Here is a 24215-nt window from a genome sequence, read left to right as displayed (position 1 = left end):
GACAGTGTCCTATTAGCCATGCACCCTCAGGTGCGCCCGTGCAATGCAAGCGGTGCCTGTGTTTCTTCCATGCCATTTGCATAGGAGTGAAGAAAAGCCACCCAGCCATCGTGAAAGGACGTGTCATATCTAAGGCATGCACCAAGCTTCCATACAAGTGTCCATAGAAGTGCAGTGGCTTGAAGCAGCTTATGCCCTTGGAAACAGAGACTTGTAAAGCGAACAGCAATCCTGTTGCCACTTCACTCTCCATGATAATCACTACACAGGAAATGTGCTTCAGCCAGGTGTTGCACCATGTAAGGCTCATTTGGCTTTCCAGCAAGAATGTTCTCGTGATGGCTTATGTCTTCAGCAGTTCTCATTGCTTCATCAAAATATCCTTCAAAACTGTCCTAGTTTCTTTGCTTGGTCAAAGAAGTCAGAGGCAGCTGATTGTGGCCGTGATTGTGATGTGACACCTCTACAACAGACTGTAGAGGTGTTTCTGTGTGCAATAATGGGTCATTCTTTTTTGTGTGGCTGTCCACTTTTTTAATGTTATTATTCAGCTTTGCCAGGCATGAAATGTTGCGGAGTGATGTTTTGTCACGTGTGTTATGTTACCATTTCCACATGTTGAAAATCATCCTGCCATCATCATCATCAACATCATCAGCTTGACTATACCCACTGCAGGGCGGTGGCCTTAGCCCGGTTCTGTGATAGCTGCTTCCACTTGACCCCTGCGAACTTATTAATCTCATCCGCCCACCTAACTTTCTGCCGCCCCCTGCTACGCTTTCCTTCTCTTGGAATCCAGTTTGTTACCCTAAGCGACCATCGCTTATCCTCTCTTCGCACTACATGTCCTGCCCACATCCATTTCTTCTTATTAATTTCCACTAGAATGTCGGTAACTTGAGTTATTTCTCTGACCCACTCTGCACGCTTCCTATCTCTTAATGTTACGCCTACCATTTTTCGTTCCATAGCCTTCTGGGTTGTCCTCAACTTAAGTAGAACTCTCTTGGTTACCCTCCACGTTTCAGCCCCATATGTACCATATGTACCAGATGCGCCTTATTCTGACATAGTTTGCATCTATTTGAGAATTGCTCCGAGTGTACCACTGGCTAAGGGCAGCTGGATTTGGAAAGGTTCTTGTTTTTATGCCCCTCCAGATGCTTTCTTGCCATTAATGATATGACTGCACGTCTTCAGTATGTCTTCATCATAGAAATGAAGATCGCACACACGTGATTTGTCAGAAAGTTTCCTGTCAACACGTGGAATCGCGCAGCCCCATGCCGCACGGAGATCCGCGTCACGCGGAGTCGAGAAAAAACACCTCGCTGTTTTTCAGTGTTGTCGCTCTTGTAACCACTCGCACAGCCTGGCACGCAGCATGTCGGTATGGTTACTGTAGCCCCTTCACCTTTGCATGCTAGCACAGGTAGCACAAAAAACGATCACTGCAGCAGCCGAGTTGGGAACGCACTGTACTCATGCTGCCCGCACTGCACGTGTTCAACCCACGTTCGGGCCGACGAGAGCCTGGTAGAACTGCAGCGCCACTCAAAGCAGTCAGCGGTGGCAACGCCGCGAAACAGCTCTCAGTTTGGCAACTGATCTTAGTTCTATTAACGTTGGTATACAGGGTGGCCAGTTTTTCTAGCACGATATCCTTCCCGTCCTTCAGCAAATCTGTAGTTATCTGATCCTCTCCAGCTGATTTCCCCCTTTTCATAGTTTCTAGTGCTTTCTTGACCTCGTCCTTCGTCACTGGTGGAACGTCTGACTGTTTTTCCCTACCGCCAATCTCATTACGGTCCTGACTACTTTGGCTACTGTAGAGATCTGTATAGAACTCCTCGGCTACTTTGACTACAGTGGCTAGAATTGGGAAGAGTGACGACCGCGCCCGTTCGCGCGTGGCACCTTAAGAGGAAACCACCAGATGGCGCTGACGGTCGTTCACACGTCAGCTCCAGCAGCCGCAGCCGCCAGCCCTGCATGCGCAGTCCAAAACGCGATAACACAAAAAGAATGCGTCGTAACAGATATTTTCTTTGGAACATGGCGGGAAACAGCAATAGAGTAATCACGCTAACCCACTGGCAATTCCAAGGTGCCAAGTTAACCGAACTGAGCGCGCTTTGAAGGTTGGCAGAAGCTTGCTTTGCCCGATTTTCTCCCGCTCACGCGTTACTGAACGCAAAACAGAAAATTCTTCGGTGGTTTCTCTGAAGTAAGCATTTTATTTATTGAGCGCTTTTCAGAAATGCAAGTTAACTTTGAAAAGTTTCTCACAAACGGTACACAATACAATTTTCAGGCTTCGATGCTCGCTAAGTGACGTGCCTAAGCTTCAAGTGCTTTTTCTTTTCACGAGAAGACACTCTCTCCTTGTTGAGGGCTTTCGTGTAAAAGTGCAGACGAGTGACTAGAAAGAACTTTTTGATCTGGTTGCTGAGGCTGGGGCCGTGTTGTGCACAGCCCAGTGTGACATTGTTGTTTTGGAGGCAGGAAACGAGCTCGTCGAAGCTGTCACTGCGGAGCTCGTTATAACTGAACCACATTGTAAAAGTGGTCTCGAGGGCATCGACAAATGCCAATAGCTCTTCCGAAGGGTAAATGAGGCCCCCATTGTCACAGAACTTGGTGAACATGGCCAGCTGTTCATTGGCGTCGTCAGCGGAAACAAGCAGCTTATCACTGTATTCCTTGCACCCAGTTTTTAGAATTGTCTTGCGGGCAACATACCCTGCCATGAAAAATACCAGCCGTGAGTCGCTCATCTTCTCAGGGTACTCATGGTCAGAACGCTTTAAGGACTTCTTTACAATCTCAGAAGCTTTTTCAATCTTCCCACCTTGCAGCAATGCGTCCAGTTCTTGATTAGGATCTTCACTACTAAGGAGAAACTTCAGATCTCCCCCTTCACAGTTTCCGCTGCTCGGCGCTTTAATCAAATCGTAAAAACTTAGACAGTTCACGGTGAGCAAGAACTGCGCAGCAGTGGGATGGTCGTTGCAGCCAGAAAATTGTCTTATTATTCCAAACAATTTCTCTAGGCAGTCTTGGCTCAGTCGGCACGTCAGCAGGTACTTAAAGCCAAGTTTCTCATGAAGATACCTTATTAGATCAAGTGTGCCTTGAAGGGGGACTCTTAGCCCCTCGGAAGTGCTTGCTGAAAGGAATCCTGCTGGTGAAGTTTTTGCATGAACCTCCCACCTGTTTAAATAGTTTAGTACATCCTTGATGTGCTTCTCAGCTGTAGAGTCAGGTTTTAATCCTTCAGATGGTATGCGTGCTGTCATGGCCTTTATAAGCTTCCACATCAGCAAAACAAAGGCTTCCGTTGGTGCGGGATCACCCCATTGCTCCTTAATTTGCTTCTGGTAGAAGAACAGGCCACGAAGCACTTGTGGACTGAAAAGATGAAAAGCAAAGTTCACTTTCATCTTCTCAAAGTTGTTTGGGTTCACGTGAGCAGCAGTGATTTTTGGCATCACTTTGAGAGTAAGCGCACACTTATCCTCATTGTGTGCTGCTCTGATATGTTCAATATATACGGAACCTTCAGGTGTTTTATACCTTGCTTTGAGAAGGCCGTTTCGAACGCATTTTACCAAATGCGGAAAATCGGAAATGAAGAAGAGGCGTCTTGCTGCGTCAACAGGGTGTGGTGTAGATGGCTTGATGAACGTCGAGGAGCCGGAAATCCCAAAAAGACGCCACATTGAACGGTTCCATGATGCTCCATCCGCCGTGATATAATCCACCTTCAACCCAGCCTTTTCAGCAAGTAAAACCGCTTCTATCAAAATTTTTGACAAAAGCGGAGCCTTTACGTTGTCCCGGGAAGCAAAGACTCCTAGTATTTGGTGCCAGGAACCAGTGACAGGCTGAAACATAATAACGAGACCGTGATCGCAGAGAAGATGTCTGTCGTTTTCCAAAGTGAATTTTCCCAAGTCGACCAGACCTTCCACTTTCCCTCCTCTACAACCGTTCAAGCATTCTGTCAGCTTCATTTCGTCCACGATGAGGCCACCGTGACACTTGAATGCATCCATAGATTTAGTTCTCTTTGCGATCCCCATGATTATAGCAGGGTTAAATCCGAACCCACTTCTGTACTTGCGCATGTGGACCTTTAAGCAGCTTCTGCTTGGGAGAATGAGTATGCCTTCCCGCCTGATATGCTCATAGAGCCTCGGGCTTTTCATTCTCATTATGATGTTCTAGCAACCAGTCCTGGTTGTAGTGCATGCCTTTTGTTGACTTGCGGCGAGCGGCTTGATAACATTGCATAACAGCAAGTCTTTGCTTTGGTGGAAGCGTTTTCAACCGGTCTGCGAGGACGCCCTCTTCGAGTTCTGCACTTTGGCTCTTCAGCTTCTCAATAGTTTGAGTGCAAAGTGCTACCTTGATTTTTAATCGACGGGTGGCTTGGGCTTGTGCTCTTCTACGCTTTGAAGTTCGGGCTACTCCAGTCGGACTGCACCGTTTCCTTGATCTTTGGTTAAGAAGAGCTTTCCGTAAATGCTTGCACTGAATGCATGATTTGCCTTCAGTGGTGATGCCCTGGCATTTCTGGCTCGATATGGCCGTATCTGAAAGAACAATCTTCTTATTGCCAAGCGCGAATGGAAATTCGTGTATAGTGCCTGCACCCGGACAAATGCTCATAGCGTCCACTCTTTCGAGGAGCGATGCAGGGTCGTCACACGCTACATTCTTTTGCTGCACTCCTTTGACAAAAACGTCATGCGTCACACTGTCCCCTTGTCGTGAAAACAAAACTAACTTTTCTGCAAACAAGATGCGCTTATCCACTGCAGTCCGACACACGCTGTAAGCCACAGTCAGAGGTGAAACACTTAACGTATGCTTTCCCCATGCAGCTGACGGCAGGGCCAAGTCCTCAAATAAAACTGAGCTGGAGAGGCTTTCGGTCTCAACACTCACTGCTGAAAGCTCGTCTCCTGCACTCTTCTTGCTAGGTGGAGCTGAAAGTGGAGTCCTCGCTGGGCGTTTCCTGCTTGTAGGCAACTTCTTTGACAGGCAATGCGGGAGATTAGGAAACTGTGTAGGCACAGCTCCCGGTAGCAAGAGAGGCCTACCCCTGTCAATCCGGACAATTTCACCGTTCACGGTGTGTTCAAAGTGGCGGGATATATACCTCTCGTCGAAGTGTAGCTCGCACACGGCGGAGTTTTCTTCGAGTTCCTTGTCAGCACGTGGAATTGCTCGCCGCTACTGCGCCAACACAGCCTGGTCCTTCGGAACCCCGAACAAAGACAGTTTCTTTTTACACGACTTGTAGCCTGTAGTACATCCTGGCACAAAACAATGACTCTGTTTACGAGGCATGAGTACGCATACAGACTTCTCTGTTGCTGTAACACAGAAAGAAACAAGCGCGACTTCTGACAGCGGTCAGCGGCGGACGGCTTGCAAAAAAGCCGGCGCGACTCGGATCGGTTAACGTATAAGCGACAGCGCACGCCCCCTCGCGGCTCCTCTCCGAAGGCTTCAACGCGCCCCGTAGGCGCTGCATGCCGCTCATCACACTTCCCAATTCTAGCCACTGTACTTACTTTGACTATCTTGTCCATATTCGTGATAATGTTGCCCGCCTTGTCTCTTATCGCATACATCTGGTTTTTGCCTATGCCCAATTTCTTCTTTACCGCTTTAAGGCTTCCCCATTCTTTACAGCATGCTCACTTTTCTCCATGTTATACTTTCTTATATCGGCCACCTTGCACTTATTGATTAGCTTTGATATGTCGGGCCAATTCGATCTGGTCTGATGGATTGGAAGCTTTCATACTCTGGCGTTTCTTAATTAAATCTTTCGTCTCCTTAGACAGCTTACCGGTATCCTCTCTAACTATCCTACCTCCTGCTTCTACCGCGCACTCAGTAATGATATCTCTGAAATTATTGTTCCTTGCTTCTAGGGTAGTGTCGCCATCCTCGGTTAGAGCTGAATACCTATTCTGTAGCGAGATCCTGAACTCTTCTGCCCTCCCCCTCACCGCTGATTCGTTGATGGGTTTCTTTCTTACTAATCTGTTGCGTTCCTTCTTCAGATTTAGGCTAATTCGGCACCTCACCATCCTGTGGTCACTGCATCGCACTTTCCCGATTACCTCTACATCTTCCATAATGGCAGGGGTTGAACACATTATGAAGTCTATTTCATTTTTAGTTTCCCCGTTGGGACTTTTCCATGTCCATTTCCGCTTCTTCCGTTTGCTGAAGAAGGTATTCATGATTCGTAAGTTATTGCGTTCTGCAAACTCAACTGGTAACTCCCCACTGCTATTCCTAGAGCCAATGCCATAGTCACCTACTGCCTTGTCTCCTGCCTGCTTTTTCCTTACCTTGGCATAGAAGTCGCCCATCAGTACAGTATACCGCATCTTTACTTTTCGCATTGCCCATTCTACATCTTCGTAGTAGCTTTCAACTGCCTGGTCATCATAACTACATGTAGGTGCATAGGCCTGTACAACCTTCAGTTTATACCGCTTATTAAGCCTAATTACGATGCCTGCCACCCTCTCGTTAATACTATAGAATTCATCTATATTACCCGCTATATACTTATAGACAAGGAAACCTACTCCTAGTTGTCGCCTCTCTGGTAAACCTCGATAACACAGTACATGCCCATCCTTCAGTACATTATATGCCTCATTCATCCTCCTAACCTCACTAAGCCCTATGACATCCCATTTCATACCCTCTAGTTCCTCTAACAGCACTGCTAAACTAGCTTCACTAGCTAGGGTTCTAGCGTTAAATGTTCCCAGTGTCAGTTTCCAATGGCGGCCTGTCCAGCGGAGCCAGCCATTCTTAGCACCCCCTGCTGCGTCACAGGTCTGACCGCCGCCGTGGTCAGTTGTTCCGCAGTCGCTGGTGACTGAGGGCCGGGGTTTTGTGAAGCTTATCATGAGAGGTTGGGGCCAATTACTGCACTAGGGTGGCCAACTCCTGTTCTGGTGAGGGAGTGCGTTGCCGGAGGTGTTCACCGGCGTCAGGTCGCACCCCAAACCTGTTTATGCAATTCCATCGACACGCGGACTTTTTTTTTTTTTAATCCGGTGGAGAATTGCGCGGCACCGGGATTTGAGCCCCGGTCTTCTTGCATGCGAGGCGGATGTTCTACCGCTACGCCACCGCTGCACCCCTAAAGCCCCCTAAAGCCCTGCTAGTGACATCCTAAACTCTAATTTAAAATATATATGTATTTACAAACATGTTTGCAAAAGTCAGTGATACTTTTCCTATGTATGCCCAAAACAATGACAGAAACAAGAAGCTGTAACATAATGCCGACAGTATAACTGCTTAATACAGAAGCAACACTGGGTTAACTATGACAAAAAAAAAAGGGCACCATGAGATGGCTAAACTGCATGACACAAAACATCACTGAAGAGATAAAGCCCTGCTAGTGACATCCTAAGCTCTAATTTAAAATATATATGTATTTACAAACATGTTTGCAAAAAACGGTGATACTTTTCCTATGTATGCCCAAAACAATGACAGAAACTAGAAGCTGTAACATAATGCCGACAGTATAACTGCTTAATACAGAAGCAACACTGGGTTAACTATGACAAAAAAAAAAGGGCACCATGAGATGGCTAAACTGCATGACACAAAACATCACTGAAGAGATAAAGCCCTGCTAGTGACATCCTAAGCTCTAATTTAAAATATATATGTATTTACAAACATGTTTGCAAAAGTCAGTGACACTTTTCCTATGTATGCCAAAACAATGACAGAAACAAGAAGCTGTAACATAATGCCGACAGTATAACTGCTTAATACAGAAGCAACACTGGGTTAACTATGACAAAAAAAAAAGGGCACCATGAGATGGCTAAACTGCATGACACAAAACATCACTGAAGAGATAAAGCCCTGCTAGTGACATCCTAAGCTCTAATTTAAAATATATATGTATTTACAAACATGTTTGCAAAAGTCAGCGATACTTTTCCTATGTATGCCCAAAACAATGACAGAAACAAGAAGCTGTAACATATTGCCGACAGTATAACTGCTTAATACAGAAGCAACACTGGGTTAACTATGACAAAAAAAAACAAAACAAAGGGCACCATGAGATGGCTAAACTGCATGACACAAAACATCACTGAACAGATAAAGCCCTGCTAGTGACATCCTAAGCTCTAATTTAAAATATATATGTATTTACAAACATGTTTGCAAAAGTCAGTGATACTTTTCCTATGTATGCCAAAACAATGACAGAAACAAGAAGCTGTAACATAATGCCGACAGTATAACTGCTTAATACAGAAGCAACACTGGGTTAACTATGACAAAAAACAAAGGGCACCATGAGATGGCTAAACTGCATGACACAAAACATCACTGAAGAGATAAAGCCCTGCTAGTGACATCCTAAGCTCTAATTTAAAATATATATGTATTTACAAACATGTTTGCAAAAGTCAGCGATACTTTTCCTATGTATGCCCAAAACAATGACAGAAACAAGAAGCTGTAACATATTGCCGACAGTATAACTGCTTAATACAGAAGCAACACTGGGTTAACTATGACAAAAAAAAAACAAAACAAAGGGCACCATGAGATGGCTAAACTGCATGACACAAAACATCACTGAACAGATAAAGCCCTGCTAGTGACATCCTAAGCTCTAATTTAAAATATATATGTATTTACAAACATGTTTGCAAAAGTCAGTGATACTTTTCCTATGTATGCCAAAACAATGACAGAAACAAGAAGCTGTAACATAATGCCGACAGTATAACTGCTTAATACAGAAGCAACACTGGGTTAACTATGACAAAAAACAAAGGGCACCATGAGATGGCTAAACTGCATGACACAAAACATCACTGAAGAGATAAAGCCCTGCTAGTGACATCCTAAGCTCTAATTTAAAATATATATGTATTTACAAACATGTTTGCAAAAGTCAGCGATACTTTTCCTATGTATGCCCAAAACAATGACAGAAACAAGAAGCTGTAACATAATGCCGACAGTGTAACTGCTTAATACAGAAGCAACACTGGGTTAACTATGACAAAAAACAAAGGGCACCATGAGATGGCTAAACTGCATGACACAAAACATCACTGAAGAGATAAAGCCCTGCTAGTGACATCCTAAGCTCTAATTTAAAATATATATGTATTTACAAACATGTTTGCAAAAGTCAGTGATACTTTTCCTATGTATGCCAAAACAATGACAGAAACAAGAAGCTGTAACATAATGCCGACAGTATAACTGCTTAATACAGAAGCAACACTGGGTTAACTATGACAAAAAACAAAGGGCACCATGAGATGGCTAAACTGCATGACACAAAACATCACTGAAGAGATAAAGCCCTGCTAGTGACATCCTAAGCTCTAATTTAAAATATATATGTATTTACAAACATGTTTGCAAAAGTCAGCGATACTTTTCCTATGTATGCCCAAAACAATGACAGAAACAAGAAGCTGTAACATATTGCCGACAGTATAACTGCTTAATACAGAAGCAACACTGGGTTAACTATGACAAAAAAAAACAAAACAAAGGGCACCATGAGATGGCTAAACTGCATGACACAAAACATCACTGAACAGATAAAGCCCTGCTAGTGACATCCTAAGCTCTAATTTAAAATATATATGTATTTACAAACATGTTTGCAAAAGTCAGTGATACTTTTCCTATGTATGCCAAAACAATGACAGAAACAAGAAGCTGTAACATAATGCCGACAGTATAACTGCTTAATACAGAAGCAACACTGGGTTAACTATGGCAAAAAACAAAGGGCACCATGAGATGGCTAAACTGCATGACACAAAACATCACTGAAGAGATAAAGCCCTGCTAGTGACATCCTAAGCTCTAATTTAAAATATATATGTATTTACAAACATGTTTGCAAAAGTCAGCGATACTTTTCCTATGTATGCCCAAAACAATGACAGAAACAAGAAGCTGTAACATATTGCCGACAGTATAACTGCTTAATACAGAAGCAACACTGGGTTAACTATGACAAAAAAAAAAAAAACAAAGGGCACCATGAGATGGCTAAACTGCATGACACAAAACATCACTGAACAGATAAAGCCCTGCTAGTGACATCCTAAGTTCTAATTTAAAATATATATGTATTTACAAACATGTTTGCAAAAGTCAGTGATACTTTTCCTATGTATGCCAAAACAATGACAGAAACAAGAAGCTGTAACATAATGCCGACAGTATAACTGCTTAATACAGAAGCAACACTGGGTTAACTATGACAAAAAAAAAAGGGCACCATGAGATGGCTAAACTGCATGACACAAAACATCACTGAAGAGATAAAGCCCTGCTAGTGACATCCTAAGCTCTAATTTAAAATATATATGTATTTACAAACATGTTTGCAAAAAACGGTGATACTTTTCCTATGTATGCCCAAAACAATGACAGAAACTAGAAGCTGTAACATAATGCCGACAGTGTAACTGCTTAATACAGAAGCAACACTGGCTTAACTATGACAAAAAAAAAAACGAAGGGCACCATGAGATGGCTAAACTGCATGACACAAAACATCACTGAAGAGATAAAGCCCTGCTAGTGACATCCTAAACTCTAATTTGAAATATATATGTATTTACAAACATGTTTGCAAAAGTCAGCGATACTTTTCCTATGTATGCCCAAAACAATGACAGAAACAAGAAGCTGTAACATATTGCCGACAGTATAACTGCTTAATACAGAAGCAACACTGGGTTAACTATGACAAAAAAAAACAAAACAAAGGGCACCATGAGATGGCTAAACTGCATGACACAAAACATCACTGAAGCGATAAAGCCCTGCTAGTGACATCCTAAACTCTAATTTAAAATATGTATGTATTTACAAACATGTTTGCGAAAGTCAGTGACACTTTAGACTTCGAAAAAAAAAAGATTCCGCTTTCGAGCTGTGCACAGCTGCATAGCCCATTATGTTGAACACATTATTCTTTGAATCATTTTTCTGAATGAGCTGGCTCAAATAAGTTTGTTCACCATAAGCTCGTTCACCATAATGTTTGTTCATCAAACTGTGTACGTTGTTCACCAGTTTCTTCATTCTATAAACTACACCAGGCTGCTGAACAGAATACCTCAGCAGGTCCTGGGCAAAGCTGTTCAGAAAAAACATCATAGTCAGGTGCAGCAAGTTTTTGCAAAGCCACATGCAGCTGTAGGAAAGGTTCATACTTTTCTTGGGCATGACAGATTTTAGAACAGGCCTTTGTTCCTCTGGTGTTTCGCTGGAAGAAACTTGGGAAAGCTGTAGTCGTTTCTCGCAACCTGTTGTTCAGCTCCTTCCGCTCATTTCTGCTCAATTGGGCAGCGTGCCCTTGGAAGACCCAATTTCTTAGCAGCCACCTCATTAACCCCAGACAGACAAGGTGCATGTATTGTGTAGGAGAACATGCCACCATGTCAATGTCCAACTTAGTGAAAGGGAAAACACCGGTGTGGTGCTGCTTATCTTCCTGCGAACAAAATGGGGCATCACTTCGCTATGGTGTATGGAGGTCTGGAATTCTCAGCCTGTTCTCCACATAGTGGCCCTTTTGGCTGCACCTTTCATAGGCATGGTAGCCTCCGTGTCCTGTAATTGCCTTTACAAACCTCCTTGCTGGGGCATCGCAGATCACAGCTGTTAATGTCGCAGTGACAGAAGTCCTTTTCAGAATTAAACCACTGCTGCTCAAACTGTACACTTCTAGAAATGGGTCGAGAAATTTCTCTATTCGAGGTGATTTTCCTGCACCAGATTTTCACAATGACAATAAATGGTGCAGAGTTCTTAAGGTTTATTATGCAGCAGAGTATTGGCCACAAAACAGTCTGGCTGCTTTTATGCATAGGCAGGTCATCTGTGTTGGCATGCAGCCCAATGTTCTGGGGTGAAGGTCCTTGCCCAGTTGCTTGCTGGATGCCTTTTGCAAGGCGGAAATGTACAATGGTGTAATTGTGCTCCAGCTGTGCTCTCCTTTATGTCCGCATTACAATTCTTGCATCTTTTGGGAGCTTCATGTATGAGAGAGGCCACATCTTGGCTTCTTGACCAAGAGCTCTATGCCTTATGTGTAGCTGTGAGCTTTCGATCGGTGTAATGAAGTAATCTCTGATATTTGGCAAGATGCCAACCTTGACATTCTCTTTACACATCTCAGCAAAGACAAAGGCACTGTCTATTAAAAAGGAGTCACCCACTTTCACATGTTGCTCAACTCTTGCACAATTCTATGTGCATTGCCTTCCTTCCGACATCCTGTGGCTGAGCTATGCCAGTGGCTTGTTGGTAATTCTGAGCATCTTTCTAACCTTTCCTAGGTAACTTTCAAAAGGAATGGCACTGAATTTATCTGCAGGCCCATACTCATGACATTGCTCTGCTATGTGCAACAAACTGTATATGTTTTGCATCAGCTTCAGCTTTAGGGTCACAAAAACTTCAACTTGGCTGGACTACTTTGTACGTTTTCTCTTCCTCTGAATCGTATGTTGCACAACAGTTTTCTTGCTGAATCCGGTCCTGTCTCCAGGTTGCTGTGAGCAGCCAAAGGGACCAGCTGCAGATTGCACAGGGTCCTGTTGAAAGTCACATTAATGTATTTGGGTTCCTCACTTGGGAATCGATAAGAATATTTGGGCAAGTATGATGACTTTTGAGTTGGGAAATGAACAGAAGCTCAGCCTTCAACTAACACATTTACACTGACGGGAGGGTTTGAACGGTTGTTTTGTTATCGTGAACATAATGCAAATGTTCTGCTTAGTTTTTCTCGTGTTTGCATGCCTATGGCAGTACAACTGCATCACTTATTACTGGTTTGTAGCTCTACATAGATGAAAATATTTGGATAAGCACAAGCAAATCTTCTTACACTTGACCAAGAGGGCAATGGTGACTCAATCCTACTGTTGTTCAAGTTGGCGTGTGCAGTGCTGTCATCCTCAATGATGGCCTCCACTGAGAGGTCATAGGGTAGCCCATTTTCTAGTTCCTCCTCTGCTCTTTCTGGGGTCAGGACCGAGCACCAAGGTTCTCCTGCAGCAACAATTGCTTGGAGGATACCTGCAGCAATTGCACAAACTTTCAAACCTGAATAACAGTACAAAGGGAAAGTGAACATATGCTGGGAGAATGCTACTTGGCGGTAACAAATAGCACATTTACCGCCTTTGCTCTTGGCCAACGTAATGCAGGATCCATACTTGAAAAAGAGCGCTGCACACTGCTTTCATACATGTCTCTCTTGAATGTATATCAGGTGATTATGTTATCTCTTAAGCTGTGAATGGGCTGGCTTAAACCGAGCAATTACCAAAGCTGACGTATACAGTGCCCATTCGCTGCAATCAATTTGCAGAAATAGGTTATCGACTGCTGCATTGCTGTTAGGTATTGAGCTGGTCCATTGCAATGCAACTATGTAACAATTACAACGTCATGACGAGTAGCGAGGCCACATTTATATAGATATGTGGCTGATGCATTGTCGAAGCATATCGGAACTAGCTTTGCGGGAAGAGTAGTCATCTGTTACAGTGTAATTACAAACGAGGGCAAGCAGCGGGCTGGTCGAGTAACCCGGGCATCAGCAAAGGGAGCATTGTCGGCATCAATCTGCAGCGTCGCTCACCAGTAACAGGACCAGCATTGCCAGAAGCACTGACATCACCTTCAGTGTCTGAGGAGGCCATGCGGTCCTGTGGGGATGCCTGCATCAGGCGGCGGAAGGCACGCAAGCCATTTCATGGCGGCTGTGACGTGCCACTTGTACGACATCAGTGATCGCTCAAATTTGCAGCTAGCTACATTTGTCTTTATCGTGGCTCCAATAAATGTCCTGCTTGTCGCATCCCTTGGACCTACACCAGGGACAAACCCACTATGGTGCTTCGACGCCGGCGTTTGGATTTTAGGGAGAAGGATCCATTTCCAGCTTCAGAGCTGCCTGCGGCCCAGAACTGTAGTGATGATGGGTCACATGTTATCTGGGAACAGTGTGGGGACCAAGGAGAACCATCAGCAGATCCCTCGGAGAAAGATGCGTCCTATATGAAACCTGGTGGAGAGGAGGGTTGCCTGTCTCCTCTCTGAGGCAGCCTGCTGTTTTTGTGAAAGATGTTTTGAGGCTGGCGCTCGGGAGGGACCACGTTGAGGTGGGGGAAAAGGCAGCAGCCGATACTGATCGAATTCTTGCCATTCCGAATGTGTGTGCAGATTCTTCGGAACATGCGGCTGCAAGGCAGCTGTACAAGGTCTTGAAGATAAGGCACAGTGGCTGCGGCGGTAGCTGCCACAGAAGATGACCTCCTTAGTGATCCAGTTATAATAAATGAGAGAACTGAGCCATTAGCCCAACAGAAACTTGTGGATGGCAGCTGTTCTTATTCAAGTCGATCCACGCAGGCGACAGTGTCCTATCAGCCATGCACCCTCAGGTGGGCCCGTGCAATGGGATATTCACCCAAGCTGCAATACAAGCAGTGCCTGTGTTTCTTCCATCCCATTTGTATCAGAATGAACAGAAGCCATCCAGCCATCGTAAAAGGATGTGCAATATGTAAGGCATGCACCAAGCTTCCATACAAGTCTGCAAAGAAGTCCAGCAGCTCAAAACAGCTCATGCCCTTGGAAATAGCGATTTGTAAAGCGAACAGCAATCAATCCTGTTGCTCCTTCACTGTCCATGATAAGTACTACACAGGAAGTGTCAGTGCTTCAGCCAGGTGTTGCACCATGTAAGGCTCATTTGGCTTTCCAACAAGAATGTTCTCGAGATGGCTTATGGCTTCAGCAGTTCTCATTCCTTCATCAAAATATCCTTCAAGAACAGTCCTTGTTTCTTTGCTTGGTTGAAGAAGTCAAGCTGATTGTGGCTGTGATTGTGATATGACACCTCTACAACAGACTGTGGGGGTGTTTCTGTGCACTATAATTGTTTTTCGTGTGGCTGTCCATTTTTTAAATTTTAGAATCCTGCTGCGCCGGGCACGAAATGTTGCAGCGTGATGTTGTGTCACATGGGTTATGTTGGCATTTCCAGACCATGTTGAAGATCATCCTGCCAGAATTCGAAAAAAAAGATTGCACGTTCGAGGTGTGCATGGTTTCATAGCCCTATTATGTTGAACATTATTCTTTGAATCATTTTTCTGAATGAGCAGGCTCAAATAAGCTTGTTCACTGCTGCAACAGGACTTGCCTTACATTGTACAAAGCAAGCAAGCCATATCTTTTGATATCAGTTCACAAAGTTTCTGATCAATTCATCACTCATCGTTACTTAATATTTTATCTCGGAAAAAAATAATGCCCTACCCGCACCATCTAAGCCACAATTGGCTTTGTAGCAAACTGCAGCCAAGTATAGCTCAAGAACATATTGACAGGCACCGCTCAAAGAAGAAAGCCCTTGTTATTGGTAATGACCAATCCTTGTGATGTTGCGGTTAATCTCATTTGATTGCACATGTGCCATTCAGCTGCGATTTTAAGCTATCGAAGCACTCGCGCTCTACGCCACTTATTGAGGGCCTCCTTTGAATGGCATTTTAGTGGCATTCTTGAATTTTATTCGACAATAGGTAACCTAAGCTCTTGAGGAATGGCTGGCTTCAAACACTAAATAATCCAAGCATTTTGAAAATGAAGCTGTGTGCACACTTTACAAGTCGACTCAGTCCACAAGGAGGCAGCGAGAGACAACACAGTGCATCTTGTTTCGGAAGCATTTTCTTTCCCTACAGCTGTTCCTCACATAATTCCTATCTGTTCTCTTCGCTTAGATTGACCGCAGTAATGGTTGTGCCTTTTCAGTTTTTCATTACGGTAGTAGGTTTAAAAGGGGACATGGGTCTTTAAGAAAGAATTTTGAATATTGAAGCTAGCAAGGTGAAAATTAGTAGTCACTTGTATTTCAGCATGCTGATCTGAAATATGAAGTTAGCTTTTACAAAAAAAAAAAAAAAACAATGTTTTTTCAGTCATATGCAGTTTTTTATGAGATTTGTTTTTGACAGGGTTTTGGAGAAAACTGCTGCATGGATACCCATTATCTGCATAGCTCTTGATTGTAGAAGCATCAAGGAGTGCAACAAGAGTAACAGCATGCTTCTGGCTCTTGTGATTAAAAAATTAGGGTGATCCAAAATTAGGGTTGAAGAACTGCAAGCTTGAATTAGTGTGTACTCCTGGACACTATCTGAAACACCTATTGCAATTATCAGCTGTTTAGTTACTAAATGACACAAAAGTGATCAAAATCTGATGAGCAGAGGCAGAGATAGGCCTGTCATTAGGTTGCTATGCAAAGAATATAGCCAAGCTGAGAAACATGCAAAAACAAAATACAATATTTTTATTGCATTCTTCGTGCAGGATTATGTAAAAAAAAAAGCAGACTGCAGTTTTAGAATGCCCCTGGCAAGTAATCTGCATCTTCTTTTACTTGATGGCGCCACTGTTAGCAGAAAGAAAGCAGGCCTAGGCTGCGATTTCCGCTCCGAGTCTCTAACTCGGCGAAAGTCCTTCTCCCGTGCTCTGTCTGGTTATGTGGTTTGGCTTCATTTGGAGCCCTTGAAGAATTTGTGATGCCGCCTCTTGTGTGTCAGAATTAAATCGCATGACTTCTTCAGCGACAGCTGCTTCAGCAGAAGTGAACGAGGCATGCTTCGTCTTGGGAATCGGCTACCAAATCACTGAATGCAATGCCTCATTCGCATTCTGTGTCTGCCCTCGCTGGCATCTGCTGAGTAGATCCTTGTCAGCAAGGCGTTTGTACACTGGTAGCAGTGCCTGGCTGACGAAGTCGGGCAGGTTGTACCGGTGTTTGGCTGGCTGCTTTCCCCTTGCAATGGCAGCATTGCACCAAGAGTTGGTGCCGTGCGGGCACAGGCCATAATCCAGGAGCTTGTCTGTCAGTGTCAGACGGTAATGTGTGGCCATGGCTTCTTGATGCATTTTTCAACACCCCCTGCATTTGGTTTTAAAGCCCAGCCTTAATAACTGCTCAGTTTGGTTATAAGGTCTAAGGTGAGTTGACCTTTACCACTCAAGTTTTCACCGTGCTCTGCTTTGTTCTTTTGTACAAGGTTCCGCAAGGCACTCCCCATTCACTTCTGTACGTGATTTATGCAGTCTTCTTTTTTGACTGGCATAAAACCATATTCAGTCTCCGAACAATATTTCGGATGCCCAATTTTCCAGACATGCCTGAAAATCTGGACCTTTCCATGGCACCGCCACGCACTCTAGAGTCAAGTGATTTTCCGGACTTTTTCTTTCTCTTCGCGACTCAAGAGCTACCGAAAATGCGCGCGAACAACGCCGGTGCCATTTTGCTTTTATGGCCGTTGCCATTTTTTAAATTTCTTTTTTTGCACTGGTGACCATCTCGCCACTGCTGATACTGTGGGTCATCTACTTTCGGGCCCAGTTGGCATCCCAAACAAAAGTTGGAAAGTACCACAAAATCGAGCACATACTCTGTGAACAGCTCAGTTACTGTACCTACACAGATGTGCGAGAAGTGGCCCCTTGTCAGCCACGTTCCATCGTAAGAAATCGCAGTATTGCTTGGGTTTCCAAAGTTTAAGTTGCTGTACACAGATTTTCACGGCATGGGCGTACTCGCTCATCACATGCATGGCAGGGTCCAGTTTCTTTTTCACGTATTTCTGAAAGATTTTTGGGTGCAAACTACACTGTGTAATGTTCAGCGAAGAAAAAATGTGATTTAGAACTGTCTGCCCGTTCCCTGTGCTCATCATGGCATGAGTGATGAGCACATTCACTTTCAAAGGGTTGCAGATCTCATTCCCCCCTTCTCTCGGCGAGCTCCATTGCACATTGAGTTCACCGCAAGAATTGCAGGTTCGAACGTGCTTGACAGCTATTCCATACTCTCGGTCCGTCTTTGAAAGCATCACAGGGGGACTGCACTCTTTACACTCCGCATGCTGGAAGGAGTTCGTTCATGGCTATGAGGCTTGGAACGGTGAATGGTGTCCCGTCTCCCAGCTTTTCGTCGAAGTATTTAAGCAGTCGTCTTTCCATGCAGAGCTCTATGTGATCAAGGGACCCGTACGGCCCCGAAACATCGTGTATTCCTTTTTTTTTTTTCAAAACATTTTGGCGAGTGTTTATTTTTATTTCTACGAAGTCCACCAGAAGGCGTTTGCGGCGGGTCGCAGACATAAAAGAAAGCCTTCGCTGTTATTCTTGTGCTTGGAGATTGATTGCTGCTTTTTCTGCATCGGAAAGAAGTGGTGTATCGACGCGTTGTTTGTGGCACCGCGATGGGCGTCGCTGCTGCGCATGCCACCAGTCCTTTTGTAGACGCACTGCACTGCCTCGCCGAGGTGGTCCCCGCTGCTGCTGCTGGTGGTTTCGATGGCTCCTCACACGCCCAAGCCGCCGTCTTCTTTTTTGCCGAAAGTGTGCGCCGTTCGAAATTTCCATTTTCTACCAGTTATCGCGACGGAGAAATGTGGTCGAAATCTGGTGAAATGCAAGGTGGTGAATGACACTCCTTTGTGTAGCAGACGATGCTTCTGGCGTCCAATCGGAAAGCATTATTCGTCCCACGTGATGCAAGAACACCATTGGCGTGCGATATTTTAGTATTTTTTTGCAGCGGTCTAGTTCCACAGTTAACAGGCAGAGTGCTGGTTCCCGCTAGGAGTGGGAATTTAGCTAGGAGCAGCTTTCGAACGATACTAAGATGGCGGCATTGCGCTGCGCCATTGCCGCCGGGCGCGAGGTTGGATTCATCTAATTTCGAGCTTTTTTATGAGCGAAAATTGTCATATTACTGATCTTAAAATCTAATAATGCAATAAATACTAGTCAGAGGACTATAATACTTGAGGAGTGGGTTCTTCAGAACCATCAAATTTGAGAATAAAATAGTTCAGAAAACCTAATTTTTGGTGATTCTTTGGCCTCAAAGAGCTGGGTCTCCCCTTAACCCATTGGCTTCCGCGCCTTCCGTGGCCGTTCCTGCCTGGGACTTGTCGAAATTTTCGCGCCGCGTGAACGCATGCGGCGCTCCACAAAATTTGCAATAAAGTTTGCTAAACACGTCGTAGAAAGACACAGTTTGTTTTATTGTCTTCTCAATTAATCACTGCACAAGAATGCTCAATATGACTTTCGTGTATGGAATGCCTTAAGACATAAAGACATGGGAAGTGCAACTTCACATCTTTCACACTCCCAGCGGCTCTCAGATTTTTTGCCGTGTACCTTGCAAACTATGCACAGGCTCGAAGGGTTCTGCTTTATCTTGTTGGGTGGTATCTGTCGAGGGAAATGAGCCCACTCTGAGGCTTGTAGTTGCATTGGCGTAGCAGCAGCAGGTGGGTTTCTTCGACCACGGTACTGCGGAAGAACGGCTGCTTCAAACATCTCCTCTGCCAGATTCACTTTCCAGTCGGTGTAGTGGATCCGATTGCCAGTTGACTTCATCCACAAGACGTAGCTGTTGTAAACAGCAATGTCCATGATGTAAAAAAAGATTTTTTTTGTACCCTTTTGCGTACCTCCTTATAATTGAAAACGAAGCCAGTTGCTGGTCTTCGCGGTCCACTTCTCCCATACCACGGTTGTAGTCGAGTACAACCTTCGGCTTCAAAATAGGCAAGGTATCCTTTCGGCACTTCTTTCCTGTGTCAGTAACAGCAGCTTCATTGTGCCACGTTGAAAGCATTGTTACCTGCTTCTTATCTTGCCATGTAAGGGCCATGATCCCTCGTGAAAAAACAGCTTTGCATTCACCTTTCTGCAATTTGCACTTTGAATTCTGTGGGCATATTCTTCCGGTGGATACGAACTGTGCCTATAGCATTCGACCCAGCTTCTTTCAGGTGACGAAACAGCACTGGTGAAGAGTACCAATTATCCATGTAGACCGTGTGGCCATCAGAAAGATGCTTATCGACGAGGTCAATGACAACTGCTTTACTGCATAACTAAGTGGTAGCAGGTGTTTTTTCACTTTTTCCCGTGTAGACGGCAAATTTGAAGCAGTATCCGCTTGACGATTCACAGAGTTCATAAAATTTGAGCCAAATCTTGCACATTTTGAGGGGTTGAATTACACATATGACAACCGACCACGAAACTTCATCAGGCTTTCGTCCACTGTGAGGTTCTCTTCTAGGTTATACGCTGTGCCGATAGACTTTAGAATGTAATCGAGCGCAGGCCGTATCTTCCACAGCTTATCGTCATTTAGAGGCAGGGTGTTATCACAGAAATGAAGATAGCGCGATAATGCCCAAAAACGCTGTCTCGGCATAACTGTAGCAAAGAACGCCGTACTTATAACACGCCTTGCTGACCAGTAGGAATGTAGAGTGCTCTTTTTCACCTGACTCATCAATAGACACATGGCAAAATAGGCCTTCATTTCATCGGCAGTCGTTTCCTGTAAAGCGGGATCAGGTTGCAAAAGCTGCCTTTCACAAGCAAACGCGTTTGTCTGCAAGGCGATCATGTTCCAAATGTCATCTCCGAGGAGAGCGTCGAACATTCCCAAAGCAGTGGGAGTTTCACCTACTTGAAGTTGTATGGATCTCTTGATGCCTGGTTGGCCGGTGAACGGAAGCTTGGCAACGGGTTCGTTTCTGTCATTTTCTTCCCACTCCCATTCTTCTAGTTTTCACGCCTTGGCGGATGGCAGTGACGAGTTCAACACAGCTTCTTCTGAACACATATCCTCATCAAAACACTGTCAGTGCCAGAATTGGAATCTCCATCATCTAGCGGAACGTATTCATCTTCGCAGGCATCACTTTCCGCATCACTGTCGAACACAAGTTCAAATATCTCCGCTTCAGTCAAACTGCGACCTCTGTGGGAGGCCATGTTGATCGCAAGACGGGACAGCAAGCTTTTTGCCGCCTAGAAAAATGCCAACGCCCTCGGATTGTGGACAACTATATCCATCTGGTGGCAAATTTATGAAGGAAATGTTAAAAAATTGTTTGTGCTTCCATCTGTGAAACATTGCCAAAAACATTTTTCCCAGCGGCCGGCGAATCGCTGGTCAGAGCAACATTGGCTACGTCTCTCCCGGCCGGCATATCGCCGGCCACGGAAGCCAATGGGTTAAGTGGGGCCGCTGTAAGTAGGCTCGACTGTATTCGTGCCTACGAGGCACAATACCAAAGCAATATAGTTCTGACATGAAGCAAGAAACATGTTTCGGGCTCTGTTTGCAAGGTAAATGACATTCTTCTTCTGCTCTGTGGCTATGCTACTGTTGAAAGTTCTGTTTATTAATGAAATTGATACTTCATAATGTGAATGTTGATTACTGCAAAGCCAGCTACTGTGTTCAGCTGGAGGTAGAGCTTTCAGCTACGTGGGGAAGAAGATTTGGCATACGGCTTTAAGCCACTGCCACATGTCCCTGTCATTTTGATTCTGCATTAGGGCATGGTGGGTGCTCATGTCTCCACAAGCCACAAGTGGAGCATCTTGCTGCCCCCACGTTGGGGCATTGCTTCTTGAGATGCCCAATCTTGGGACATCACTAACCGCAACTCGCGGACGATATGGGAAAACACGGACCGTAAAAATTGCATTCCGAATTTTTAGGGTAGGCTGTTGCGTTTAAAAATGAACATAGCAGAGCATTTGTTACCAAGTGGGCACGCCTGCAGGATTTTGCATTTGTGACAATGCAAAGAGCTCATTAGTTCCTCAGAGGTCATATCACTAGCACTTGAATAATTCCTCTCATTTGATTATGCTCAGCGGTTTCATAAGCTTGACGCGGCATGTCCTTCCTATTGATTGGCAGGGACTATAGCGAGAAGTGCATTTTGCACCTAGGGATCCACCGCGTCCACAGCGAGCTGATCGCTATGGCATATAGCGGACTGAAAACTCCAGAGAGACTGAGATGAGCCGAATTGCGACGCGTTATGACTGTCTATCCATACAAAGTGGTCATCCATGATGCGGCATGGTTACTTAGGACAAAGGATGATGGTGCGTTGGTATTTGCGCGGGGCCCTGTCAGTCTGCGTTGCCACGTCTTTCGTGCATTTATGCTTTTGAAGCTGATAAATAATTTTTTCCAGACGCCCCCTTTTATCTTAGAAATAATGAGACTAGGCAGCGCTTGATTCGCACCGGTTGTCTGGGGGTAGTTGAACGTGTTGCGGGTAGTGTATGGCTGGTCGGTCGTCACCGGGAAGGAGCCTCGCGCTCGTTTCAGTCCATTTGGTGTGGTAGGAATGAAGCAAGGGTCTAGAAAAGCATTCTCACACCTGCCTTCAGTGTCGTTGTGTTCCTCGAGATCAGCGAGCAGAAAGAAGGGATTGGTGCACGGCAGGAACAGCACCGTAGGCGGCATGCTAGCGCTGGCCGCATTGTCCATAGGAGTCTACGGAGTTGATGTGGCAGCGGAGGTTTGTGGAACCTGCAGGTCGATTTCCTCGGGAACGTCGTTTGGTGGTTTGGAGTGGTCCGGCGAGGCCATACAGGCACAGAACAAAAGAACTTTGATGGGGTGCTACCTAGATTTCATGGCTGCTAACAACGAGCATTATCTGGGGCCGTGACGGGCTCAGATAAAAGCGTCCCAGATAGCAGTCACTGCAAGTGGGCAATAATGTTTTGGTTAGGTAGAAGCGCATTTGCAAACACTGATAACAAGCGTGAAACTGCTGCTTTGTGATGCTGTCCTAAGCATTTTACTTGTGCCACCATCCTCACAGCAGTGACGACAGCTTGTCTTGCTTCAGCTTTGCCGCAGACGATGCGAATGTCAGACTTCTAATCGAATCAAGCTAGCTTGATACAGTAAATTACTGCAGACCAAATGCCATTTCCGTGCGTAATTAATCCTCTAATAATTCAACATTTATCTGGGAAAGCATTCCATGGGATGGATATAATTCCACAACACGATGTAGAAGAGACACACATTATACTTCTATAAAATGGGCTTTCCCTCTAAACATGAGTAGCATGCACAGATCCAGGAAGTCCAATGAGAACATCAAGAAATTGTTTCGATAATCACAAATTCCTTGCAGAATTATATAATTCCATTTATTTCTGTTATACCTAGTATGAGTGTGTCGGCTCATCTGGCCTCAAAATTTCTATGTGGGAGCCATCCGTGCATGCCACTGTACTAAGTGGTCCTTTATCGTCACTTCTAGCTAAGAAGCCATGTGAATATCTTCTACGCTGATGGAAGGCAGATAGCACGCACGCATTCACTGATGAGTCTGTCATGCCAAACCTGTCCAAAATAGAATACATTGAGTTCTGAGAACCAAGGTAGGCCAACGCAGTGAGACACGTCTTGTGTACAGAGATTTGTGGCCTTTCTCACATATCACATAATAGAAAGTTGACGGTTTAAACTGCGCGCACGTCTTCAAAGATTTCCCCATGAAAGCTGGGAATGTCTTAGAATTTTTGGCTGTAGCACCTTGTCACATCTCTCGCAGTAGAATGGCACATGATTTCTCTGATCTCTAGAAAGTGCGAGAGCTACAGGTACGTACACATAGTTGTCGTTGCTGTATGTCTCTTTCAGCTCCACTGCAGCCTGGAAATGCAGGGTCATATTCGGCGCTTATGCCGTTCTCTTCGGCATCGTGGATATATTTTACGACAGGAAAAAGTATCGCAAACTAGTTCACTGAGGACAAAGAAACTGCCACATACTCCAACTACGCATGCTGACAGGCACAATCGCACGCAGGCTGACGACAAGGTGTGTACAGCACATATTCATTTTAGCAGCAAACGTGCACAGCTAGCGCAGAATATGCAGCCAAATCAAGTAGATCTACTATATTGTCGGCAAATATAAGGCATGGGAAGATCCAGCACTTTTTCATGCCGTCGCGGATGTAGTTTTGTGTGAAACCTGAGAGTCCAAAAGCTGGCACTCCACCTGCATGACATAAAGCATGTACAAAAGATGGAATAACTGGTATTGTCTCAACCCTGTCCTTACCGTCTCTGCCTGTGAGTTGATGCCACACATTGTACCTACCACTGTGCATTTGGCATATAGGCGACAGACCAGGCTGATCCAGGTGGATGCCATCCCTAAGGGCTCCAGTTGATGCATCAGCGGCTCATGAAGT

General features: G+C 44.8%; 1 long non-coding RNA gene across 5 annotated transcripts in view; it reads left to right on the top strand.

Moving 5' to 3' along the window:
* Positions 1-24215, top strand: part of LOC146188839 (uncharacterized) — a 121843-nt gene that overhangs the window by 12600 nt on the left and 85028 nt on the right. The gene's annotated exons all lie outside the window — the stretch shown is intronic.

This window comes from Amblyomma maculatum, chromosome 5 (assembly GCF_055883805.1).
Source record: "Amblyomma maculatum isolate TAMU_Amacu chromosome 5, ASM5588380v1, whole genome shotgun sequence".
Classification (NCBI taxonomy): Eukaryota; Metazoa; Arthropoda; class Arachnida; order Ixodida; family Ixodidae; genus Amblyomma; species Amblyomma maculatum.
Note: the sequence above shows the minus strand (reverse complement) of the source record. Positions and strands in the feature narration are given on the sequence as shown.